This window comes from Mandrillus leucophaeus, unplaced genomic scaffold (assembly GCF_000951045.1).
Source record: "Mandrillus leucophaeus isolate KB7577 unplaced genomic scaffold, Mleu.le_1.0 Scaffold855, whole genome shotgun sequence".
Taxonomy (NCBI): Eukaryota; Metazoa; Chordata; class Mammalia; order Primates; family Cercopithecidae; genus Mandrillus; species Mandrillus leucophaeus.
The window spans coordinates 419,788-446,997 of NW_012109308.1; the positions used below are offsets into that span (position 1 = coordinate 419,788).

General features: G+C 47.4%; 1 protein-coding gene across 2 annotated transcripts in view; it reads right to left on the bottom strand.

Moving 5' to 3' along the window:
• Positions 1-27,210, bottom strand: part of KCNIP1 (Kv channel interacting protein 1) — a 392,942-nt gene that overhangs the window by 243,241 nt on the left and 122,491 nt on the right. The gene's annotated exons all lie outside the window — the stretch shown is intronic.

The following is a 27,210-nucleotide window of genomic DNA, read 5'->3' on the forward strand; positions in this document are numbered from 1 at the left end:
CTGGCTGATGGGTGCGGTTCAGGGGGCAGTAGATTGAGTGGCCCCAGGGAGACTCTGTGTGTGTGTGTGTGCGTGTGTGTGTGTGTGTGTGTGTGTGATGTGCGCGCGTGCGTGTGTGTGTGTGTTCCTGTGTGTGGTGCATTGTGATTTCATTTGACTTCAAGGGAAATCTTATTTAACCCACTGCCTGAACTCATGGGGAGGGGGAAAGTCGGCCCCACCCAGAAAGGGGTGAAAAACACATCCAAATGGATGGTCACAGCAAGAAGGTGCCGTCCTGCTCCACAGGTCCTTGAGGGTTCTGCAGAATTCTCCCATGACAGGGCCCACCTTCTACTGCCAGGAAGTTGGGGAGGAGAAAGGAGCCCTCAGCCCCTCTGAGCCTTTACACTCCCAGTTTTCTTTTTCTGTTTTTTTGAGACGGAGTCTCGCTCTGTTGCCCAGGCTGGAGTGCAATGGCGCGATCTCTGCTCACTGCAACCTCTGCCTCCCAGATTTAAGCGATTCTCCTGCCTCAGCCTCTGGAGTAGCTGGGATTACAGGCGCCCACCACCAGGCCCAGATAAATTTTTTTGTACTTTTTAGTATAGATGGGGTTTCGCCATATTGGCCAGGCTGGGCTTGAACTCCTGACCTCAGGTGGTCCACCCGCCTAGGCCTCCCAAAGTGCTGGGATTACAGGCAAGAGCCACCGCACCCGGCCTGCTCTCTCGTTTTTCTGTTTCTTTCCTCCTTGGTTCTCCCTCTTCTCCCTTTCCAGTTCAAAAATTTATTAGCCATCAGCTACTGGCACGGGTTGTTAGTGCTTGAAGGGGCAATGATTAGATTCAGGAAGCCATTTCCCTTCTGTGGGTGGCTTCTCACCCAAAGGGCAAAGTTTGCGTCCCTGCCTGTGAACTCAAAGCCTTGTGGTGTTGAAATGCAAGATTTGCTCCCTGGAAGGTGGAGGAAGAGCTTCCCTCCCCCAAGTCTGAGCTGCTTGGGTTCCCACTGAGACCCATTGTGACACCAAGAATCCTTTACCCAAGCTGGCCCCCACACTCCCACCTGGTGATTTTCTCTCTGCCACACAGATACACACCATGTTAACAGTTCACAGAATGCCCGGACATATGGCCTCATAAACAAGCATGCATGCCCATAAAGTCCCACAAACATATGGGCGCAGCTCAAGTCCGCACAGACATTGCTATTGTACACACAGACAGACCCAAGGCTCATAATACACCTACAGTTGCCGCCCACAAAGATGGAGAGACACACAAACACACAGGCATGCAGATGCACACACAGTGCAAAACTGCATCACAGTCACCACATTCACACAGGCTGAACGCCACACAGGCACAGAGTTGAATCCCCAGGATACAAGCCCCTTGAGAACTGCTTCCCCTAATGCCAGCCCATGAGCTGTCCGCTCAGGGCCACAGGTGGCCTGTGACTTGGCCAGGGTCCCTGAATAGTTTTCTTCACCTATGCAGCATTTAATGCTTTTCTGCAATTCCAGCATGTGTCCTGTTTTGTGCAACAGGGGAGGTGTGCTTATGAACATACTTCCTTTCCTTTGCATTGCCAACTGCTGTGCAACCACATTGTCCACGTGATGCCCACCAAAGCCCTGTGAATTAAGCAGGTGCCTGACCATCACCACAGAGAGAAATTGAGGCTTACCTAGTGTTAGAAATTTGCCTGAAGTTGCCCAACCAGGATGTGGGATTAGAAGTTGGTTTCCAGGCCTCTGTCATGGTCTCCTGGGGAATCCCCTGCTCACAGATGAGGGCACTGAGCCAGAAAGACCTGCTGGGAGTCCCATCAGATTCACAGCCTCTGCTCTCCTAACTGCCAGCTCAGGGCTTGTCCAGGCCAGGGAAGCCTTGAATCCTGGAAGATAGGGCAGGAGCTGGTCCCTGCTTCCCTCCTGCCTTCTCTGTTGGGGAAGAGGGCGTGTGGGGCTGAAGCTCAGGGTCACTAGAGGACCAAGTAGGATATCCAGGATTCAGGGAACAGAGGAGAGCCCTTGCCGAGGAGAAGGTGAAGCCACCCTGGGTGTCTTTGCCAACTTCTCCGGGACACCACTGTGGGAGCACCAAGCTACCTCCCCCTCGGGGCTCTGCTAATTTTCGTGGTACCTGAATGACCATAAGGACAGCACTTGAGAGGTCACAAAAGTCTAGAATGTCATCCTCTCATTTCTGCTTCCCCACAACCCACTGAAGAAGCAGAGCACAGATGACTGGCTCCATTTTGCAGATCAGAAATAGCAAAGTGCTTCTGGATGTGTTTGCCATTGGCTGCCTCTGAACAGTAGGTGTAAAGTGAAGTCACCAAAATAAAATCCAAACCATTGAACATGAATTATGAGGTCTTTTTTGTGGCCTGTGGCTTCTTCTACAAATCCTCCCTGACTCCGGTGCTCCCTTTGTGGCTCAGCCTACCAGACCCCTCACTATTTCTCAGATGTGTGTTGTGGTTCTGCTTCAGGGCCTTTGCACGTGCTGTTCCCTCTGCCTGGAAAGTTCCTCACCTCTTTCTCCTTCTGGCCACCTGCTGCTTACCCTGGAATATCTACTGCAGATGCCGTCTCCTCCAGGGATCCCTCCCTGGACCCGAGTCAGTGCCCCGCTTGCGGTTTCCATAGCACTCAAGGTTCCTTGTCTTATCAGAGGACTCCTTGCTTTGTTTCTCATTGTTCCATTCCTTGCCTGTCTCTCCCTCTGGACTGCTTTAACTGATTTACATACTGATTTAACTCTCTACTTTCTGCTTACTCTCTGGTTTCTGACAGGGGTGCAGTCAATCTATGCTGAATAAATGAATGACTGAGTTGATTTTCTTTGCTCAGTGACCCAGTTAGTAAGTAAAAACTGATGATTACCAGATCATCCTTGCCCCTTAAAGGAAGACACATGCTCTGCCAAGTGAAGATTCATTCATTCACTTATTCATTCAACAAATATTAATTCATTCATGTATCTACCATGTACCAGATATTTACATGCACAATAGCTCATTTATTCCTGCAGACGTCTTGTGACATAGGTATTATTTGCAGATAAATACACACACGTGCGCACGTGCCCACTGTACAATGCAGCCAACATCACCCCTGAGATGCTCACAAAGAATGTGTCTAAGTAGGAGAACACAGGTAAGTGTGAGGGGCAAGAGAGAAAGATGATGATAACAGGCCCTCTCTCTGCCTCCTGGGAACTTGCAACAGAGAGCAGAGAACTGCATGGGGAGAGAGGGAGTGACAGGAGTGCTGAGGAAGCCTCCCATCAGTCACCCTGACTGCAGCAGCCATTTGTCCTGTTGTCCCTACCATGATGTACTCACTATGGCAACCTTGCCAGCCCCATCCAACCTGAGCTTCAGTGGCTGTGGCTCCCTTTACTCTGGAAGGTGAGTTAGCTCATGCACTGTCTCCAGCTCTGATCCCTCCCTCATGAACCCTGGTGTAGACGGAATGTTTGTGTCCCTCCAAAATCCCTATGTTGAAGCTCTAAGACCCGGTGTGGCTGTATTTGGAGAAGGGGCCTCTAAGGAGCTAATGAAGGTTAAAAGAGGTCATAAGGGTGGGGCCCTGATCTGATAGAGTTAGTGTCCTTACAAGGAGAGACACCAAAGACCCCCCGTGCACAAAGATGTCACATGAGCATACAGGGAAAAGGCAGATGCAACCCAAGGTGAGAGGCCTCACCAGACGCCACCCCTGCTGGCACCTTGATCTTGGACTTCCAGTTTTCAGAACCATAAGAAAATAGATTTCTGTTGTATAAGCCACCTAGACTGTGGTATTTTTTGAAGGCATTCCAAGTGGACCGATACACAACCCCAGTGTCAATCCATGAGCTCAGAAGGTTCTAGGTGCAAGGCCTTCGTTCTGCCATGAGACTCCATATAGGACTCCTTAGGGCACCCCTCTGAGGCTGTTCAGGGAGGAAGGAGTGAGGTCGTCAGACCTGCAGAAATCCTGTTAAAACAGGCATGTGCTTGTCTGAGTTTATGTAACACACAAGCCCTGTTCTTTCCCTCCCTTACTCTCTCCTTTCTTCCTCTCTGTATCTCTTTCTTTCTTAATTTATTTCTTCCTCCCTGCTCCTTTTCTTCTTCCCTACTCAGTGCTCCCTCAGCCATGTTTCTTCTCATCCTTATGGACAATAGTAGTTCCTTCCAGGCACAGAGGTAAGATAGCATCAGATTGAGAGCACGAATTTGGGAGGCTGCTAGAACTGGGTTCAAACACTGAGCTTGCCCCTTTACTCTGAAACTGTGGACATGATGAGTACGATCTGTGAACCCTGCTTTCAGCTTCTTGTGGATTACATTCATAATTCCTTTAGTAACTGGTTGTGTTGCTGTGAGGGATTGGTGACATGATGTTTGTAAGGCTCTTAGCAGGTGCCTGGCACAGAGTGGCCCATTATTGAAGGTGGACTGCCCTATTCCTGTTGCTATGGGCCAGACATCCTGCTGGGCTAAAGGGGTATAAAAATGAGTAAGCCACAGCCTTTCCCTCGGCTTCCATCTTTGCTCTTCATCTGTTTGATAGGAAATCTATTCTCAGGGTCCCCATCTGGTATTAAAAGACTCAGATTAGTTAAGGAAGGGAATGCAGTTGGCACCTGATTATGTGCAATTCAGCACTACGCTTGCTGCTGTCTTGTACCATTTCCCAAATGTTCTGCATGCATAAGTCTGGCCTCAAATAGACTGGGAGCTTTTAGAAAGCAAAGGCCGAGTATCCTGCTTTGCATTTCCCCACTCCACCGCCCCCATCCACCGCCACTCAGCCTGGCCCAGAACATCCTAAGTGTTCTACAAATACTCAAACTGAGATCCTTCAGGGCAGGGGAAAGGGTGTCATCATTTACCCCGAGTTCATATGAACCCAATCCCATGTCGCCTGGTATGTAACCCTGGCCCTTAGCCTCCCCACCTGTGGAACATGAACCCAATCATGTCATGGGGTTGTGAGAATGGGGTAAGATAAAGTAAAGGGAAAGCACTTGTCTCTCTGTAAAGCACTCTGCAAAGGTCCTTTATTGTTATTTGCTTTGGGGTTCATTGGATCATTCATTCATTCATTCAATGAATATTTATTAAGCACCATCTACCTGCCAGGCACTATTCTAAATATATGGATCAATAACGAGCAAGAAGAGGCAAGAGTACCTGCTCTCAGGAAGCTGGGGGTCTAGAGCTAAAGAAAACCAAATCATCTCCTCATCGCAAATTGCATTCAGGCTGGGAAGGAAAGAGTGGGGCAGTAAGCTCAGGGTAGCAGGTGCTTGGAGAAGCCAGGTATCACCTTGTGTGAACAGTGAAGTGATGACATAGGACATATAGGTCTTCAGAGGGCAGGGAAGTAGATATGACTTTCAGGTCAAGGAGATGAGGCTTAAAGTCCTGGGTTTGTTTTGTGACCTTGGGCAAATTATTTCACCTTTGAGCCCCTCAATTTCATCATGTTTGCAAGGAGAACAATCTCAGCAATATCAATGGAGGTTGCAGGGTGAGGTTGAAAGTTACTGTGGTTACAAAAGTGCCTGACACAGGGTCTCCCTGGCTGGAACACAGTCCTGATTCAGAAAACACAAACTCCATGCTTCACTTTCCTCTTCCAGTCCCCTTTGCTTGGACCTTCTCCCCTACCTCCCCAGGAGGAAGAAAAGACCTTTGAATAGGACTTGGGTTTGGGAAGCAGCTCTCCCAGGCTGCATTCTTATGCATCAAGCATGGCCTCATCTGTCGAGGTTGATCATGTTCTGGAGGCAGCAGGACTGACGTGGACTGCAGGGGAAGCCGGGGAAGCCAGGGCACAGGCTCTGCCCTTCATGTCCTGATGGCTGCGCTGCTCAAGGATTCCCCCTTCACGCTTCTGCACTGCCACAGTCTCCACCAGAGCTGAGATGAGTTCAGACAGAGTGCAGCCACCCACGCAGCTGGGACACTGGCGGTAAAGCCCTCCAACTTACCCAGATCCTGCTAGGAGTGCGTGTGTGGCGGGGCGGGGGCAGGGGTAGTCAGGGAGAGCGAGAAGGATATTCCTGGAGACCAGGGAAGTCATGGGTGCCAGCACTATGCTTGGCGCAAGGCAGATACTTCATGAATATTGATCAAATGGCTGTCTGGGGGTGGACGGAAGGGTGGATAGAAAGGGGACGACGGGTGGCTAGATGGATGGATTCAAATATGTTCTAACAAACTGTAAGTATCTGATAAAACCTGTGAATCTTTTCCCCAGAGTTACCATGCAGCATGAACACATGCTCACACTTGGTGTAGAATTCCAGACCCTCCCCCGTGAAACACAGCCTTGGACACTTGGTGAAGAAACTTTGTCCTAAGGAGGAAAGGTTATGGTGAGCGATTTTATCCATTCATCCCTTAGCTGTGTGCCTTTAACTTCTCTGATCCTCAGTTTCAACATCTATAAAACAGGTACAATAATCACGCCTATGTCTTAGGGCTGCTGTGAGGATTAAATGACTAGAAGCATTTAAGTGCTTTAGTGTGGTACCTGGGAGATTGCAAGGCTCATGAAAAAGGCAGGTCATTAACATATCCACTAATCTGCATTCATTCATTCAATCATTCATTCACTCATTCATTCATTCACTCACAACTTTGTGAGGGCATCGAGTGGGTGCCTCTCATTCATCTCACCTGAGCAGGGCTCTAGGGCTCTCTGCAGAGCTTTATTCTCACTGCATTAGGGAACTCACAGTCTCAGGGCGCTTAGGTAAACAAGTCACTATAACATCCCAGACTTCATCAAGATCCCTCTCTAGTTCTGCTGCTGAGAGTCAAAGGCACCGAAGTCCTAGAGACTTGGCAAGGTCAGGGGTCTAGATCAGCCTAGGAGGGTGAAGGTCAGGGTGGAGAAATCAAGGGTGGAGCTGGGTAGAAAGGGATGGGAGCTGGAGGGAGTGGAAGTGAGACTTGAGCAGAGCAGAGCTGAGGTGGGGTGAGAGTGGCCCTGGGCAACTGCATTTCCAGGCCACAGTGGTGAGGTTGAGGGTAGACAGGCGAGACTGAAATAATGGGGGCAGCAGAGACAGATGTTGTAGTTAGAATTCCTTGTCTTTCTAAAGTGTGTGCAAAACATGGATCCATAATCTCCTTGGGTAAATGTCCAGGAGTCAATGGTGTTTCCTCCCCTGCTTTAGTCTCTCGAGGTGATAGAGTAATTGCATTAGCAGTGGCGGCCTCTGTTTATGGAGTTCTTGCCATCACATGCCTGATCTCACTCAATCATTTCAATAGCCCCATAAGGAAAGACTCTCATTATCTCCTGTCTTATATATGAGGTAGCTAAGGCACAGTGAGGTTAAGCAACCTGCCTGAAGTCACACAGTGAATAGATGGAGAAGCTGGCCTTGAACTCAGATGGTCTGACTCCAGAGCTCACACTCTTCGTGTAGCTCCAAGTCCTCCTGCTGCTCTTGCCACTGACCTCTAGCACTGTTTCTCTAGGGAGGCAGCAGTTCACTGGGGATTCACAGATAGGACAGATGGGTGCATAGGGTAGGTACAAGGGTCCCCAGCCCTCTGAGTGGTGGATGATGCTCCCACCCATCCTTTTAGAGCCTGGGGGCTGCAGTTGTGATTACCAGCCTGCCAGGGTGCACACAGGGTCTTTCCCTCTTCAGCTCCTCCAGCCTGAAGACCCTGAGGAAGTGAGCAGGGAGGGGAGGGGGGAACAGTAACCCTGCTGCTGCCTGATGATTAGTAATCATGCCAGTGATGAGCCGATGAGCACACCCCTGACCCTGCATGGCCCGCTGAACATGTCAGAGCTGGCTCTGGGCTCCCAGGCTCTCCACTCCCGGCATTGCTGCTACTGCAATTGAAGCCTGAAGAAGGAAGAAACCCAGGAGAAGGGAAGGAGGAAGGAATAGGGGAGAAAAGAGTCTCAGCTGCCCTCGTGCTGAGGACTCACTCTGGGACACGGCCCGCAAAAATGAGGCAACATACAACTGAGATATTAACGGATGTTCCTTCTGTTACTTCCTGTGACCACACACCCTGTTGCACATTTGAGCTGTGGCATTCACTACCTGTGGAAGAGGTGGCACAGAAACAATGGTCACATCTTGGATTTTGAGACGAAACGCCTGGAAGAATATATGACCAGTTGGAGGGCAGGAGCAAGAGGGGTTTGCCCTTGTCCTCCACTTCAGGTGGAGTTTGAGGGTTGGTGGCCTGTTCAGCACTGAAACCACAGACTTCAGTAGAATGTGGGAGCTGAGAGCAGACCCTGGGAGAGTGAACACAGCCTAGGGTCCCCCTCTGAGGCCTGCTACCTCTGTGTGTAGCAGGAGCATAGTACTGTCACTGACCTGGGTGTCTTTTTCAGGCAGGGGTTCCTGACCTGCCTCTCCTGGGCAAGTCTGGTAAGGAGAAGGGGAATCTTCCCCTGCACCCAACAGTGGTGGGGTCCAGAAAACCCTCCTAGAGCCTGGGAAGCTCCAGCTGCGACCTGAATGGCACAGTGACCACAGAGTGCACAGGAACCAGAACCTCTCGGGGCGCCTTTCTGGAGGCAAGGCACCTTTCTGATAGGGCTGCCCGCCGAGGTAGAGCCCACTTCATACTCCATGCTCCATAAGCCCATCCCAAAACGTTCAGGCAACACTGGGGATGGGGCATCCTGAACTGATTGAGGGTTCTCTGCCACTAAGAGGAATGGGAACTCGGAATAGAAATTAAGTTCAGTGATTGAAGCAATAAGCAAAGTAACTTTCTGACACGTCAGAGTGAGTTATCTGAAATTCTTAGCTATTCGTAAAATGATCCTCACAATGCCACTATGACAGGTACTTCTCTTTTCTCCATTTTATACATTAGCAAACTGAAGTTCAGAGGCATGGTGTAATTCGCCCGAGCCACAAAGCTTGAGTGATCTGTAGAGTCTGAGTTTGAACCCGATCTCTCTGCCTTCAAAGCTAATGCTATTATCCACTAAGGAAGGAAAGAAGACTGGAGCAGGGACGGGAAGAGAAAGAACTGTGAGGAAACAGCAGTACTGGGAAGAAGAGGTGGGCGATGGGGAGCCCTCCTCTCATCCTCCCTCCCAGGATGAAGTTGGTCCTGAGTCAGAGAAGAGTGACTGTGAAGAGCCTTGGTCTTGGTTTAGAGAACAACGCAGGACATAGGCACATAGCATGGCGCATAGATGGCCAGGTGGAGGGAGAAGGATGAAGCAGCAATTCCAAGAGCTGTGACACTCATGTAGCAATTATTACCTGGGCCCCCAAGAGCACCACCTTTCCTCCCAAGAGTGCCCGCAGGAACCTCCACCTGAGAGGCCAGGCTGGCCCTCTTCTTCTTCCTCCCTCACTCTACATGGAAGATCCCTTCCCAGGCTGACACAAGACACTACCTTGACTAGAGCTGCCCTTCAAGCCGAGTTCTGTTTCTGTTGCCCCTTCTTGCACTGGGCTGGCCTGTATCAAGTGAAGGGGTTGGGTACTCTAGCTGGTGCTGGGGGGAGCTAATTGACAGTCCAGGGCTCTCTTGCCCTAGGCTGGCATTTGCATGATCCATTAGTATTCATGCCCACAGCTCAGGGCTGCTCTGGATGGAGGACACTATGCAGATGAGCATCGAGCAGGGTGTGCAAAGAGAAACTGATGTGGTTTGCTGGGAATCAAGGCTACTAACGAGACTGAGGAAGGCTGCAGACCTGAGACTGGAGCTTCTCGCCTGGTTCCCACATTGCCAGTCCCTGGGGTATCTGCTGTCTATGAGGTATGGGCTCCCAGCCAGTCCCTCCAACAATTTGGCCAGCATCCACCGGGCCCCTGCTCTGCCCCACCTGTCCTGCGATGGCACCAGGGAGGCAGTGAGAGATGAGGTGGGTGTGGTTCTGGACCTTAGAAAGCTCACAGTTCTGTGGAGAGAGTGGAGTATGCACTATTTGCAATCATCCAAGAGGCCAAACCAGCTGAGAAGAGACATTTAATTAAACCTGGACAAGGAAGAGTGGGGCATGGGGAGAGGTCCAGGCCAGGCTTCTCAAAAGAGGAGATGCTTGAGTGGGGTCCTGAAAGATGAATCAGAATTTTCCAGCCAAACACCACTCATAACACGTGACTTCATTCAGTGTCCTCCTCTGTAACCAACCACCTGCAGAGGAGTCACAGTCTATTTCACTCTCATAAGGGTGCCCTGGTGAGCTAAGCAACAATGCTTCACTAACCCCATCTATGGGCTCACCAACGTGCAACTGGAGGGACTTTGGAGAAAGCAGGTCCAGCCACCACGGGTGACTTAACTCGATAATGCCTGTAATTCATGATTGAAAGGAGTGACTGAGTCACCCAGAGCAATGGGATCTTCCTAAAGATCTCCAGGGATGGAACCCTCCAACTTCTATATGCAACCGATTCCAACCTTCTACTGAGATCTAGGAAGTGCTTTCTAATATCTCATGAATTTCTGCTGAACTGAAGAGCATTGACTCTTACTACTCCAGGAAGAAGGGCATGGAATGCCTCATCTGAGAACCCATTGTGCAAGCTGCCAGAGCCACACAAAGCCCTGAGTGTCTTCAATTCAGCATCAGGGTGGGATGGGGGAGCTCACATTTGGTGGGGGATACAGATACACGTAGTAAACAAAACTTTCTACCACAGAAACCAAGTAGGCGGGATTGGTGGAGGGCTGAGGGATTTGACCTGCACTCAGGCTCTGATTCTGACTGTGCACATCTGTGGCATCATAGAAAGGGGCCGGGAGAGGTGGCTCACACCTGTAATACCAGCACTTTGGGAGGTCAAAGTGGGTGGATCATGAGGTCAGGGGATCAAGACCATCCTGGCTAACATGGTGAAACTCTGTCTCTTCTAAAAATACAAAAAATTAGCCGGGCGTGGTGGCAGGCGCCTGTAGTCCCAGCTACTCAGGAGGTGGAGGCAGGAGATTCACTTGAACCCGGGAGATGGATGTCATGCCTCTGCACTCCAGCCTGGGCAACAGAGTGAGACTCTCTCAAAAAAAAAAAAAAAGATATTTGGTCTCTGTCTCCCATTCCTAGCACAAAGTCCCTAAAACCCTTGGAGTTTCCCAAGTGATGAGGGTATAGGAGCATCTTTTGTTCCAATGAGGTGACTCTCGGTGAGCCCTTGATAGCTTCAGGATTGGGCTGGTCACCAAAAAGACCAAGCCTTAAGTGGAAGCTTGAGACCTTCAGCCCCACCCCCAACTTCTGGAGAGAAGGAGGAGGATGGAGATGGAGTCAGTCACCATTGGCCAATAATTTCATCAATCATGCTTATGTAATTGAACGTCCATAAAAACCCCCAAGCACCAAGATTTGGAGAGCTTCCCTGTTGGTGAGCGCGTGCAAGTGCTGGGAGAAAGGCATGTCTGCAGAGGGCGTGGAAACTCGATGCCTTCCTCCCCCAACCCCGTACACTGCCTGATTCATTCATTTCATTTGGCTATTTCTGAGTTGCATCCTTTAAAACAAACCAGTAAAAATAAGTAACATGTGTTCCTGAGTTCCGTGAGCTTCTTTAGCAAATTATCAGACCTGAGGATGGGGTCTTAGGTCTTAGCTACCTCTCCCGGCCCCTTTCTATGAGACCACAGATGTGCACAGTCAGAATCAGATCCTGACTTGACTTATAACTGATTGGTCAGAAGTCCTGGTGGTCTGAGACTGGCCACTGGTGTCTGAAGTGGGGGCAGTTTTGTGGGACAGGGCCTTTAACCTGCGGGGCCTGTGCTAACTCTGGATAGTTAGTGTCAGAACTGGATTGAATTGTTGGGTACCCAGAACTGGTGTCCGAGAAGTGGAGAAAAGTTGGCGTGAGCAGGAAAAGAGAACTCCTCAACATCATTCTGAAAACTCAGAAAGAGTCTCCCCAGAAAACAAGGGCTCCCCTAGAGTTATACTACTGGAAGGTAGAGGGTCTTTATATGCCATCTAGCTGGGCCCTATTTTCACAGACGGCCCAGGGAGGGGTGAAGTCTGCTTAGCAAAGCACAGAGAGACAGTGACAGACCTGGGACTGCAACTCAGGGCTCTGGAAAGGTTCCGGCATATTTAAAATTCCGTGAGTTTGCCGCAACTGCCAAGACCTCCCCTGTAGGTCTAGATGCACATTTACTCTTGGCTTCCTGTGAGGCATAAATGAGCACAGGAAAAGGCCTCTGTCCAAAAATGTTCCTTTTTCCCCTTTACTGAATGCCCTCAAGATGACGTAATATCACATGAAGCTTAAACCACAAATATCTGGAGGAAGTTGGCACTGACCTGGAATTCAGACCAAAGTACAAATGACTGATATTATACTGTGAGCCAGATTTGCTAGGTAAGTGATGAGGAGGAAATAAGAGCACTGGAGATTTGAATCCGGTTAGAGCGGTGGGAGATGTGGGCCAGGAGAGTAGCCTGAGGCCTTCAGTACATCACGGAAGCAAGGGTGAGGGCGGTCAGCTGAGTCAAGGATATGGCCTATCCAACTTTGGATGCCCCAGAGGCCTTTGAACAAAGTAGGTTCACCATGAATATAGATGATTTTGAATTCTTTCACTTTGCAGGGGAGGAGCATGAACAGAGAGGTTAAGCAACTCAGCCATGGTCACACAGCGCTTTTCATGGCTTACTGAGTATCTCAATTTACATGCAGATATTGGCTGGAAAGTACCGGAGAGAACCTGTTGCCCCACCTTGAACCCTCTCAAGGGTGAACCCCACTGGGGTGGGGTGGAGATGAGTGTGCTGAGAGACTGGTGAATGTCCTTGACCCTCAAACCCTGGAGTTCATCTCCTTCTTGCAGCTGCCAGGCTCATTATCCCCTGCGCATGGCAGACATCCCAGGGCTGCCTGAAGGCATGTGGAGCTCGGGGTGGTTGGAGAGGGGACCTGCGGGAGACCCTCAATTCTCCCATTGCTTTGCTAGGGACCCAGTGACTAAGTTTACTTCATGAGACTGGAAATAGGGCATAGGTTTTAGCCTCAGGCCTCATTCCCCAGGATAGCTCCTGCCAGTGATAAAGAGGGTAACTTCTGCCCTGAGCCTCCATTTTTTCTCAAATTGTTCATGGGAGAGGAGTGTGAGTGATTGCTACCTTTCAACTTCAAGACAAAGCACAGTTCTGGGTCCAGAATCCCGGCCGCAAATAACGTCGCAGTTGTATTTGGCGTGGTCTGCTCAGAACTGTCTGAAGGTGTGGGTGCACACCAGCGGGAGGAGGCAGGGGACCAAGAGAAGGGGGTCTAGCAATATGGAGAAAGAAGGAGAGAGGTCAGGGGTTGGTGCGGCTCTGGAGCCTTTCCAGGACACTGAGGGAGAGGAGAAGGGCCAGCCCCTGCCCAGGGGTCTCCTGCACGAGGCCCTTATCCCCAGGACAGCCCTGGCCAAGATCTGGCGGCAACCAGACAGTCTCATTCCTTCTCTGCTGACAATGTGCAATCTTGGTTGCCTATAGCACAGCTTTCTCCTTCTCGAGGGAAATTTCTGTCTGTTTCTGGCAGCGGTCCTCCATCTTTTGGGGTAAGTGCTGAGGTGACGGATGGAGTCATCATCCCCTACCTCTTCCTTCAGTGCCTGCAGCCTCCCAGGCTGCTCCATCACCACTGTGGGGCCACTGGGTCAGCCTCCCCGCCTGGCTGGCCTCCTGCCCTCTGGCCTCCGGGGGAGAAGGCACATCCTTCCTCTTTAACACTAATGAAGTCTTCCTTCTGCTCAGAGCCCGAGTGGGCTCGGGGTCAGTACTCTTACCCACTTGGCTCAGCTCTGCACTCTGGCTCAGTAATTACACCCCACAACTCATTGCAGACAGGCCCCAGCTCAGCTTTTCTGCACCTTCACCTCCTGGAATCTTAAAAAGTCCTCTCCAGGCTTCAGGGACTGTGGGTGTGTAAATTCTCTCCCTCTTCTGGGTCCTCTGCAGGCCTGGCATTTGCTCATGTGGATGCTCCCCCGAGCACACACACTCAAGACACCCTTCCCTGGGCTCTGTTCCATCTGGCTGAGTCTCAGTCCTTGCTCTTGGCTTCACTCATGTCATGTGGCCTCTCCCCCAGGAAGCCTTCCCTGGTTTACTTCATAGTCTCTCTCTACCTTCTGAGACCAACATGTGGTACCTGCTTACTTCTTGGAGCTCTGGACATCCGGCACTGGGAGCACTGGGCTTTGTACCTTGTAGGTGCATACACTAAATTGTGAATGGATGAGCAGATGAATGAATGAATACGCAATTATGGGTCTATCCTCCTCCTCTGATACTTAACCGTATGTTACTTTGTTTTGCTTTTTAACTGCTTCACTGTGATGATGGAAAACCCTTGAAGGAAGGACACTTTTCCTACATGTGACTACTCATTCATCACCCAGGCTCATCCAGCAGACCTCATATGCACCAGGCATGAGGACACAAGGACTCATGAAGCATGCCTCTGCCCTTCAAGAAGCCCTAGTGTCGTGGTTCTTGGCCCTTCCTGGGATCCTTTTGAAAATCTGATGAAACTCTGAACTCTCTCCCTCAAAACACAAACACACCAAATGGTTAAAATATGGGATAAGTGTCAAGAACCCATGAAATCATAGTTTAAGAACTGCTGGTCTGGTGAGAAAGAGAAGCAAGTTGATTAGGCAATTTTAATATCTTTTGCTAAAGGCTATTCCAGGAGGCACCATCAGCTTATAATGGGGGTTCACAGAAAATAGTGATTAACTCAGTTTGAGGTGGGACAGGGTGTTTCAGGTAGTTGGGGATCAAGGAAGATATTTCAGAAGGGCTAACTCTTGAGGAATGAGTAGAAACTTATGAGGCAGTCAAAGGGAGGCAAGGAGGAAGGCGAACCAGCATGTACAACATGCAGGCCAATGTGTTTAGTGGTTGCCAGGAGCTGGGAGGAGTCAGGGCTTTTTTTCTGGGGCAAGAAAAATGTTCTGTGACTAGGCAGGGAGCAGTGGCTCATGCCTGTAATCCCAGCACTTTGGGAGGCCAGGGTAGGTGGATTCCTTGAGCCCAGAAGTTCGAGACCAGCTTGGGTAACATGGCCCCTGTGTCTACAAAAAATACAAAAATTAGCTGGATTTGGTGGCATGTGCCTGTAGTCCCAGCTACTCAAGAGGCTAAGGTGGGAGGATTGCTTGAACTGAGGAAGTGGAGGTTACAGTGAGTTGAGATCACTTCACTGTACTCCAGCCTGGGTGACACAGCCAGACCCTGTCTTAAAAAAAAAAAAAAAGAGAGAGAGGAAAAAAAAAGAAAAGTTCTGTAACTAAATCATGATGATGATTTCATGACCTTGTGAATATGCTAAAAACATGGAATTGTGCACTTTAAAAGGGTTAATTTATGCTATGGTGTGTGAACTGTGTTGGTTAATTTTGTGTGTCAACTTGCCTGGGCCATAGTACCCAGTTGTTTGGTCAAACACCAGTCTAGATGTTGCTGTGAAGGCTTTTTTTTTTCCAAAGAAATTAACGTTTAAAACAGGAGTCCTTGAAGAAAGCGGATTACTCTCCATAATATGTGTAAACTTCACTGAGTCAGCTGAAGGCCTTCAGGGAAAAAGACTGAGGTCTCCCCAGGAAGAAACAATTCTGCCTGCAACTTTTCCCTGGGTCTCCTGTCCTGCCGATTTTGAGTTTCCATTGACTACCTGCCCTGCCGATTTTGAATGTGCCAGCCCCTATAATCATGTAGGCCAGTTCCTTAAAGGAAATCTCTTTCTCTCTAGGTATATAGATATGTGTGTGTGTGCATGTGTGTAATATATAATAATGTGTATAATATATATACGCACACATCCTATTAGTTCTGTTTCTCTGGAGAACCCTAATACATGAATTATCCTTCAACTTAGAAATGTTCATTAACGAGGGATTAAATAAATAATAGTGAGACCATAAAAGACAAGTACACAGGCATGCACCAGTGTGGTGCACTCAGGGTGGCAGGTACAGGCTGGGGAGGAGAGAAAGTTGGCTGGGGCAGGCAGGGGCCAGACGATGGCTAGCCTTGACTATCAAGCTGTGGCCCTCTCTTGCCTGCAGGATAGCAAATCTTAGTTGGGTTACTTTTGATTGCAAAAACCAGAAACTGACTCTGGCCAACTTCGGCATAATGAAGAAGCTATGAGAAGGGTATGGGTATGCTTCATGAGTCCTTGTGTCCTCATGCCTGGTGCAGATGAGGTCTGTTGGATGCTTAAATGTTAAGCATTTAAGCTTGAAAATGCTTAACAACCAAATCCAGAAACTGGCAGGAGCCAGGGAAATCCCAGAAATCTTGGCAGCAGGAACTCATTACTTGTATTTCTTAAGGATAAATCAGTTGCCACCACTTTTTGTTCTTGATTCCTCTGGTCAAAATGCAGGATCTCAGGAAAGACTATGCGATTGGTCACATGTGAGTCCACGTGCCCAACCCTTGCACTGGGAGTGCAAGGCAGAACCCCTTGTTTGAAATTCTTGCCAGTTGGGTGGTGTCTGTGGCTGCTGCTGGGAAAATGGGGAGTAGAGGCTTGCAGGTAGATCAGCCAGAGTACATGGCACAGGTGACACTGGAATCCCTGACCTGCTAATGAATGAAAACAGGGCCTGATGTCCACTGAGTCGAGCAACTGGGCCTTTGTTACAGCAAGGACATTGTCCCCACCTCTGGCTGTGTTAGGATCACAGAACACCTGTCGCCAGGGAACAGAGTTTTTTCACAGGTCCCTGATGTTTCTAGCTGTGTGACCTTAGTCAACACACTCAGCCTTCTGAAATGCAACATCTGGGGGAAAAATGAAAGAAAAATGAAGCAAGAAGAAGAAGAGGAAGAAGAAGAAGGAGAAGGAGAAGAAGAGGAGGAGGAGGAAGAAGAAGAGGAAGAAGAAGAAGGAGAAGGAGAAGGAGAAGAAGAGGAGGAGGAGGAAGAAGAAGAAGAAGAAGAAGAAGAAGAAGAAGAAGAAGAAGAAGAAGAAGAGGAAGAAGAAGAAGAAGAGGAAGAAGAAGAAGAAGAAGAAGAAGAAGAAGAAGAAGAAGAAGAAGAAGAAGAGGAGGAGGAAGAAGAAGAAGAAGAAATGTAATGTCCTCATCTGCTTGGGGCAGGCCATTTTACCCACCTGGGCTTCTTAGGAGGATAAAATGAGAAAACGCGTGGGGTGACGTCTGGCCCAGGGTCTGACATATTCCAAGTGCTCTGTCCCTCCTTGATGATGCTCTGATGATTCAAATGCTCTGTCCCTCCAGTCTTGATGATGCTGAGTCTAGAGGAAGGTAACAAGCAGCCTTTTCCAGTCTGTTTTCAATTAAATTGAGGCCAGCTGCGGCTGGGGCTGGGGCTGGGGGTCTTTGGGCTGGGCTAGGTTGCTCTTTCCTTGGGCTCCCCATTTTCTCTTCCTCCTTCCCGTGCCAGGCCCAGAGGCAGCCTGGAGGCCTTGGCCTTCCTCTGAGATCATGTCATCAGCAGTCCCTTTCCCTGGCCCCTTTGGGAAGGGAAGTGAAGCTCAACCCTCAGAGGCAGAGGGTGGGCCTGGTGGAGACTCAGAGCTGCCCTAGATCCCTTGAAGATTCCTGGAGGTGCTTCCCAGAATAGGGTTTATGAATCTTCATGATCCTGAAGGTGGGCCTTGTGTCTGTGTGTAAGTCTAGGTGTGCTGTTGACTCACAGGGCTCAGCTCTGGGCCACCAGCCACCCTCCCCATCCACACCCTGGGCCCAGAGCTGGGCTCTGTGGTCTTGAGTTTGGGATATGGAGTGGTATGGTGAAGGAAGGAGCAAAAGTTTTATCCTTAAGAAATCCAGCTGAGGAAGGGAGGATGGGACTCCCTTCCAAGCCCAAGGCCAGAGGTCCAGGCCAGGCCACGGTTGTGTAGGGGCATGAAAGACCTAGCTCTGGCCTTGTGCAGTGGCTCACACCTGTAATCCCAGTACTTTGAGAGACCGAGGCGGGCAGATCATCTGAGGTCGGGAGCTTGAGACTAGCCTAACCAACCTGGAGAAACCCCATCTCTACTAAAAATCCAAAATTAGCCAGGCGTGGTGGTGCATGACTGTAATCCAGCTACTCAGGCAGCTGAGGCAAGAGAATTGCTTGAAACTGGGAGGCAGAGATTGCGGTGAGTGGAGATCACGCAGCACTGCACTCCAGCCTGGGCAACAAGAGCAAAACTCCATAAAAAGAAAGAAAGAGAGAGAGAGAGAGAAAGAGAGAGAGAGAGAGAGAAAGAGAGAAAGAAAGAAAGAAAGAAAGAAAGAAAGAAAGAAAGAAAGGAAGGAAGGAGGGAGGGAGGGAAGAAAGAAAGAAAGAAAGAAAGGAGGGAGGGAGGGAGGAGGGAAAGAAAGAAAGAAAAAAGAAAGAAAGAAAGAAAGAGAGAAAGAAAGAAAGAAAGAAAGGAGAAAGAAAGAAAGAAAGAAAGAAAGAAAGAAAGAAAGAAAGAAAGAAAGAAAGAAACCCAGCTCTGAGCCCACTGGATGTGGGTGCAGAGGAGGAGGGTGGCAAATGGAAGAAGTGGAGAGAGCAGATAAGTGAGCCAGAGACACAGAGGGAAGAAGGGAGATGCAGAACACAGAGAGAGGGTGGAAAGGTGGAGGAGGGTGTGAGAGGCAAAGGGTGAAAAGAAGCCTGGCTAAGAGAGATTTGGGAAAGGAAGAGAGGGAGAGGGAAAGAGGGAGGAGAGAGAGAAGGGAAGGGGGAAACAGGTAGAGAGAAGGACATATTGAGGGAAGACAAGAGAAAGAGAAGAGGAAGAAAAGACAGATGGGTAGACAGAAACGGAACAGAGCGATGGAATGAAAAAAGGAGAGACAAGGTGGGGATCACACAGCCTTGGAGGGAGAAAGGAAGCCAGAGGGAGGCCTGGCGGCCACCAGACTCTTGCCAGCTTCCCCAACGTGCGATGGAGGGCGTGCTGGCTGGGAGTCACCTGCCAGCCTCCTGGAGGGCCCGCACCTGATCAGCTTGTTTTCGCCATCTGAAGCTCTAAATGGTCTATTATCACAGAGAGAGCTCTTCACGTGCTTCCTCCCACCGCCGCCCCCGAGGAACACGTGCTGTATTTGTGAGGTGACTCATCTGGCTGCCACAACCTCTGGGATTCCAGGCAGAATGCATGTTAGGAGTTCACCTTCAATTAGCCACAGGGCAGGGGAGAGGGGGCCTCAATGGGGAGAGGGTGTGGAAGAAGCGACTTGGATGTGCCAGTCTTCTATCCTGTGGGGATTGGGCTGATGCAGATGGCCAGCAGGATGCTCTGTGGGGGGATGGCATGATGTGAGTGCCCCCCACCCTGGTGCCTTTTTTAAGCTCAGTCTCACCGAGGAACCTGACAATAGGAATTGTCTAAGAAATTCCTATTTCTCTTGGCAGCAAAGTGACGAGGTGGAGAATGGACACTCTCCCTTCTGGCCACAACTCAACTCCCCAGGCTGTCTAAGTGCCTCCTACCTCTCCTTTGTCGCATTCATCAGTCATCACATCATACTCGTTGTGAAGTATTCTCATTATCGTTGCGTCTTTCATGCCAGTAGACTGAAAGCTCCCTGACCGCAGAATGAACCAACGAATGAACACATGCACCTATTTGAGAATCTACAGATGCTGCGTTTGTATCCCACCGAGGTATTTTTGACAACCATAAGGAAGGTGAAGTTCAGAGACAGGTAGCCACTCACTTGCAGGATACAGCTATACAGAAGAGTGGGGGATTTACCCAACCCAAATGTGACTGATTGCAGAGTTGTCCCAACCATCTGGGACCCTGTGGCCCCACACAGATCACCATCGACATGCATTACCCAAGTTATGCAGTGATTGGTACTCTCCTCTTGCATGTTAACCCAATACAACCAGCCAGATGTCCTTAAAGAAAAAGAAGCAAGAGCAGCTGTAGCAGACAGGAGATGTGGTCTTAAAATGGAGAGGCCGGCTAGGTCCACTTTAAGGGGATTCAGAAGCTGACTGCAGATCTGTGCAATATCCCAGTGATGGTCACTAGAGAGTGCAGGAGGTTGCATCTCCTCCTGGGGAGGGAATGTTGGCTTTCATCTTTTTAGCCCAAAGGCCCCCAGCCTGGGATCACCCTAGGGTGTTCCCACCACAGCATGGATCCCACTTGCCTCACAGTTACCTATGATTTTCAGACCTGGATGAGAGGCAGGGCAAGTGAGCTCCATAGAAACACCTGTCTCCACAACTTGCAGGTGCACACACGTACTGCCCAAGCTATCTGGCTCTGCAGGTCCAAGACCCACTTTTGACCCCATCTGTCCTTGGAAACAAAAGGGAGGAAAGGCTGTTTCTTCCACCTCATACTTTAATTTAAAAATGTAGGCTTATATTTGCCAGGGACACATGGAATCTAGTCATGACCAATTTGAAATCCTGAAAGACCAGATAAAACCTCTCAGGACAGAAGGGGTGGGATGATAGCAGCAAAGTGCTTCTTCTGATAATTGTCCCAAACTTATACCTCTAAACATCACCAGAGCTGTTTCAGTGGAAGGCAGAATTGGTGGAAGAAGGGTGTGGAAGTTATTATAATTTTGGAGCTAATACAAATCTCTCTCTTGGACAAGCTTGGCCTTGGACATTGCTTGACTCCCACAGCATACCAGATGAAATCTGGTCTCTGGGGACTTTTAAAACATCAATGCCCAAGCCTCAGCAAAGACAAATTACATAGGAATGTCTGGGAGCTATGACTTTTGGGGAGAATGGTTCCTCAAAACACTAACATCCGATATATTTAATTCCGGGCTCTGCCACCGATCATCTGTGAGTCCTAGAGAAACCACTTCAGTTACTTGATCCTTGGTTCCCCCAAAAGCAAAATGGAGCAAATCATGGTGCACATTTCATGGGGCCGTTGTAAGGGTTTTATGATAGTATAGCTGCAAAAAGCCTCGTACTGTGCCTGGCACACATTAGGGATTCAAACATTGGCCGTTGTAATTTTATTGTTATTATTCTGACTGATAAATATTGACTAATCACTGGCTAAAATTCTACCCTTCTTTGAACCCTGGAGAAAGCATATGAACTTGATGGTAGATGGGCACTGTTGGGGGAAGATTAATGGAGGTGTCCTGTGCTGCCTAAACGATAAACCTCTTCTCTAAGTGCAGAAGTGTTTTTTCCTGTTAACAGCCAATTGGAAAATATTAATATCACCCACATTCTCAATTGACCTAAAACACCGCCACTAGAGGAAATGCTAACATGGCTGGCTTGGTTTAAGACATAGATTGCAAAGCATCCCATAACCACAGCCAACATTCTGTTAATCATATCGGAGGCAAGCAGAATGCTTTAGCAGTTGATGGAGGGCAGGGATTTAAAGAATTCACTTTACTACCTACATAAACAAAGAATAAGACTTGGAAACGGGGGCTCAGAAGCAAGAAGGGATAATTTCAGTTCTGACGTGTCCATGCAGACCACTCAGGAAAAAACCCACCATGGATGAGTTCCTTCTTGTCACTATAAAATAAACTCTAAAGAGCTACTTTTATAAAGCATGGGTGGGGTTATTCTCAATATTTCTTTCTGTCAAGGTAATAAATCACAAATTCATAAACTCCTTCAGATAAGGTTAGATGCAGGCCCCTCACTAAGGTGAAACTGACCTCACTTCTACACTCTTCAATTGGGTGACCAAGGATTGATGAGAAATATCAAGTATTTCATAAATATTTATTTTCTAAACATAAAACAATAGGAAAGTGAGGTGTAACACAGAGCTTGGACGAAGGGTTAAAGTGTTAAGTATGCCATTGATAAAATGTGTTTGGCATGTTTACATTAGAACAACATAATGGAACAATGCTAACGTTAAACTGGAAACACTAATGTGAACTCAACTTAAATCTTTTCCCACTTCTGTCACTAACAGTGGAGACAGCAGCAGCAGCAATAGTACTAATGCCCACAATGCTCATGTGCCCCTAAATGCCCAGACTTTGTCTCTGACAGTTTTCTCCACTTAAAGAAACAGGGTCTCTTTGGAAGGGTTGGCATGAGTAGGGTAAAACAAATGGTTTAAGCCTGGAAGTTTCTTTTGTAACCAGAAAGCAAGGATGCTGTCTAGAATATCACAGGGAGGTTCTGGAAGGACTAAGAAGCTAGATTAAAGAGGCTTCCTCTGGTCAGGCTCTGAAATTTTGAATATCAAATAAGATTGATAGCTATAATCAATTAAAACACATGGAGTCTGTGAAGAACCGTAAGTTCCTAATGAAGCTATGGAGAGAAAAGTTGATTTAAATGGCAAATGCGATAGGGTTTTATTTCATATTATTTCTAATGGCAGATTTATATATGGGTGATATTATTTCTTCTATTAAATATATGTTGGGTTATTAAGCATCACTAGGCACTTTTCTTTATCCTTGTAAGAAGGAAAGAGAGAATTTTGAATACATCCAACAGTATTGAAAAAAATAGAAATTAGTAGTCATGCTTGGTAACATGTAAAGAGGGAACTGATAACATGGCAGGATAATTGGCCAAATGTGCTTGTAAGGACAGCAAACTGCAGGGTTTAAATTCCTCGTCTTGGCCAAGTGCAGTGGCTCACACTGTAATCCCAGCACTTTGGGAGGTTGAGGTGGGTGGATCACTTGATCCCAGGAGTTTGAGACCAGCCTGGGAAATATGGAGGGACCTCATCTCAAATACAAAAAATACAAAAAATTAACCAGGCGTGCTGGTCTAATTATCTCTTGAACCTGTGAGCCAGAGGTTGCAGTGAGCTGAGATCACAACACTGCACTCTAGCCTGGGTGACAGAGCGAGACTTTGTCTCAAAAAAAAAGAAACTTCCCTGGAGATGAAGTGCACTTCAGGAAACACTGTTTGTCTTGTCACATGGGTTCCTTAGAAAAGGATACCCATGTGAAGGCATGGGCTTTTACATTCTTAGGCCACATTTAATCTCAAGTACAATCATGTTGGGAGACACTTTTTCAGCTTCAAGTAAGAATCAGTAACCCCAGACCTGCTGGCCTGAGACTATTTTGCTTTTGATTCTGGAAGAAATTTGTATTCTTAGGAGAAACTGTATCACTTCATACTCCAATCCTAGGAAACTATCGCAATGACTCTAAGAAAGTAACGAGAAAATGTAAGAATAAGTATAAAAATGCTTTTTAAAACCAATATATACCCATAATCTTCATACCTTTGTAACCAGTGTAAAGGTAAGTATGAGTATATATTTTTCAATCAGTGTGACGTTTTGTGTGCATTTTTGCTGACTTTTTAGGTGTTTGAAACATTTAAGAGAGTCTGACATATTAAACTTATGGTTTTAATTAAAAGTGTTGGAGAGTGTGGTTAAATAATTTTGCAAACAATGATTTATAAGTTTGGGAATTTTTAATTGTTTCAATTTTTAATAAGTTTTTAATTTATTAATTGTGCAGATAGTGTTCGAATGTCGAGAGGAATATTGTTTAATAGATGTATAAAATTTGGAAGTTAAATGTTAAACAAAGCACAAATATGAATCAGGAACACTAATCAGTGCTTTGTTTCATATTTAACTGATTCCTGAGTCAGTTTTGGTGACAAATATCCTCCCAATGCATCCTAGTCAAAATTCCAGAGCCCCCATGTGAGCAAAACAACTTGGTATTACCCTTATGGAACTGTAGTGAGAAGAGAAGGGACCGATACATTTTTCCTTGGGGTATGTCATGCTGAGCTTGCATTTTATATGGCGATTCTTAGGAAAGGAGAAGTCTTCATGTCTTAAAGGAATTGATCAAATGGAGCTTTTCTTGATCCTTTGCAGAAAGTGAGGGGGATCTTTGGGACAGGAGTCCTAACCTCTCCCCCGGTTATCTCTGGTGCTTTCTGCTAGTGCCTGCTAAGACCTGAAGTTTACTTCTTTTCCCTCAGAACTCTGAGATTCTTATTTTATTAGCCTATATAATCAGGATTTTAGTCTAGGAAAACATAGGCCATTACCTGCTCAGCGCCTCCAGCTGGTGACTTCTTAGAAATACAACAAGCCCCCTAGTTCTCTTAGTAACCAAAGGAGTGGGGTCCTTTCTGAAGGTTTGAATTCTATCTGACACCACATATTTGTGAATTTCTCTGCTTTGATGCCTTCTTGACAGGCAACTTTCAATCCCCCTCTTCAAAGTCTAAAGAAAACAGGATTGAAACATTTGGGAGCAAATGCCCTGCAAATATTGCCAACCTTTTTTTTCCCCCTCCTTTTCATTAACCACATGGAGAGTCATGCATGAAACTTGGATCTATATTGGTGCTTCGTTTATAGGAAGTGTTCGACTGTCTATCGTTTTTATTCACCCTAAGCACCTTGAACATCCTACCGAACTGTAATCTTGAAAGCTAATGCTTCGTGAGAAACCTTTTCTTTTTTCCTTTGGAGCTTACAAGTGTGTCCTATTTAAAAGGAACCCAAGATGCCAAAATTCTCACATAGAAACTTAGACATCTTGGCAATTGTTCTTGCAGTGAAAAACTGGGCTTGGTGGAGAGATGGTTTCCTGGGGAAACAGACCATGGGAAACTGACTTTGGAGTCGCACAGTCTTACAGTAAACCTTCAGACATGGGCTGAGTTCAGAGTCCCTAGGGCCATCTGGAGCTGCCAGCCAGAGAGTAAGACAACTTTGTGAGGGTGGCAGAGAGAGGGTCCCACAACTTGCGGGATCTTCACTCCATCAGGGCTGCCACTAACAGCAGGTGCCCTCATGGGACTGGAAGGCCGGGGAAGCTTGTCCTCCAGCCACGAGTGTTGCAGAGTCTCTTAGACCATTAAAAGAGCCAAATTAAAGGAACGTATAACCTTTTCCTAAGTCTGCGATATCTTTCTAACCATTATGCCCCAAAACTTTATGACAATTATGTGATAACGAAGCAAGGAACTTACAAAAGACATCAAACGAATACAACTACAATAAAGTTCATTTGGATAAAGCCCCAAATCTTTACCTGCCCCCCTGCCCCCACGAGGCCATCTATCATTTGACCACTGTTGCCTCTCTGGCTTCATCTTGGCAGGTCGCCTCATGTGCCCTCTGCACTGAAAGATGGAGGTAGGTGTCTTGGACTCAACCTCCCAGGAGACATGAAGATCTGAGATCCACTTCAATGACCCTTCCGCCATGAACCCTCCCATGACACTTCCCCAGCAACAAGTTGAATTGGTACCATCTTCCCTGGCTGCACCTCTATTGGAGTTTTTGTCATACTCTACTGCAAATGTTAATTTACAGATCTATGAAGATGTGGGCTCTGAGGACAGGGCTGTGTTGGATTCATCATTATCTCTCCAGTGGCCTGTAGGGCACAGCACTCAAAAATGTTTGTTCAAGGAGTGAGCAACAGCCACTAATGACTCCAAACCTGGTTATCAAATAAATAGATTAAGAGCCAACCCGGCCGGGTGCTTTGACTCATGCCTCTAATCCCAGCACTTTGGGAGGCTGAGGTGGGTGGATCACGAGGTTAGGAGTTCAAGACCAGCCTGGCCAACATGGTGAAACCACGTCTCTACTAAAAAATACAAAAATTAGCTGAGCGTGGTGGCATGTGCCTGTAATCCCAGCTACTTGGGAGGCTGAGGCAGGAGAATTGCTTGAACTGGGACCCAGGAAGTGGAGATTGCAGTGAGCCGAGATTGCGCCACTGCACTCCAGCCTGGGCTACAGAGTGAGACTCTGTCTCAAAAAAAAAAAAAAAAAAAAAGAAAAGAAAAAGACAACCCACAAGATAAACACCTTTAGAGGACAGTTATATCTTAGACTTTCAACAATAAATATTTACTTTCCTATATATATATAAAATATATATATATATATCCCCAGAGTGAATTTACATGTCCAAGTAACATATAGGAAATGTCTTCATTTCTCAGCCCAAGAAAAGGCCATTTATTTACTGACTTATTTATTTACTTAATTCTACTTTTTTGAGCAGTGTTAGGTTCACAGTAAAATTGAGCAGGAAGTAAAATTGAGCAGGAAGTACAGAGAATTCCCATAGATCTGTCTCCATACACGTACAACTTCCCTCACTTCAACATTCCACATTAGAGTGGTGCCTTTATTACAATCTGTCAACCGACATTAACACATCATTATCACCCAAATTCTATAGTTTACATTAGGATTCACTCTTAGTCTTGTAGGGGAGGCCATTTATAATAAAATAGTGTACATTCCCAAACTGTTTCTGTGCTTCGTAATTTATGTTGAGCATTACTGTGAGGATGTGATGAGAATATTTTCATTTTTCATGAATAGAAGGATCTTGAGACTCTTTGGTGTATAGTAGGGAATGATGTGTTAGCTGGTGAGATAGCAATGCTTTTGCTTAAGAATGGATCTCTAAAGCAGAAGTCAGCAGAAATAGGCGACTTTCTGTACCAAAATTTGCCTTATGATCAAAATTTCAGGCCAGCAGCCATTTCAGTGAGTCATAGCACTATCCCAAGACCATAACTTTGATACAAGCCACCACCGAAAGGTCAAAATTCAAGACAAATTATCATATGCCTGTTTTTTAAGGCTAAACAAAAAAATTTCTATTCATATTGTGTTTATCAACAGTATGCCTTTAACAAATTAGCCATGAAGAAGGGGGAGAACACCCAGATTGGAACAGAGGAGAAGTTTACCATCTAATGTATGACACCAAGACAGTTAAGTCACAATGTAGAGAAACAGAATCTGTTTGTTCCTGTTGGAATTGAGAGGACAGCTCAACACTTTGATATTTCATCATCTGTTATTGTAATTAGTCAGAGATATGAGCATCTAAAAATTTGGAACTGCAAATTAGAAACAAGTTTAGGCTAGGTACAGTAGCTCATGCCTGTAATCCCAGCACTTTGGGAGGCCAAGGCTGGTGGATTGCTTGAGCTCAGGAGTTACAGACCATCCTGGGCAACATGGCAAAACGCTGTCTCTACGAAAACTACAAAAATTAGCGAGGCATGGTGGCACAGGCCTGTAGTCACAGGTACTCGGGAGGCTGAGGTGGGAGAATCACTTGAGCCTGCAGAGGTTGAGGCTGCAGTGAGCTGAGATTGCACCACCACGTTCCAGCCTGAGTGACACAGTGAGACCCTGTCTCAAAAAAAAAAAAAGTTTAAACCAAAATTCTTCTAATAATCATTTCTTCTCCCTGACCCCAGAAAAAGCATGGGCCACTTGCCACCCCTCAACCTACTTCTGACAAGGGGGGAATTCTGGATGATTCAGGATTTGGCCCTGA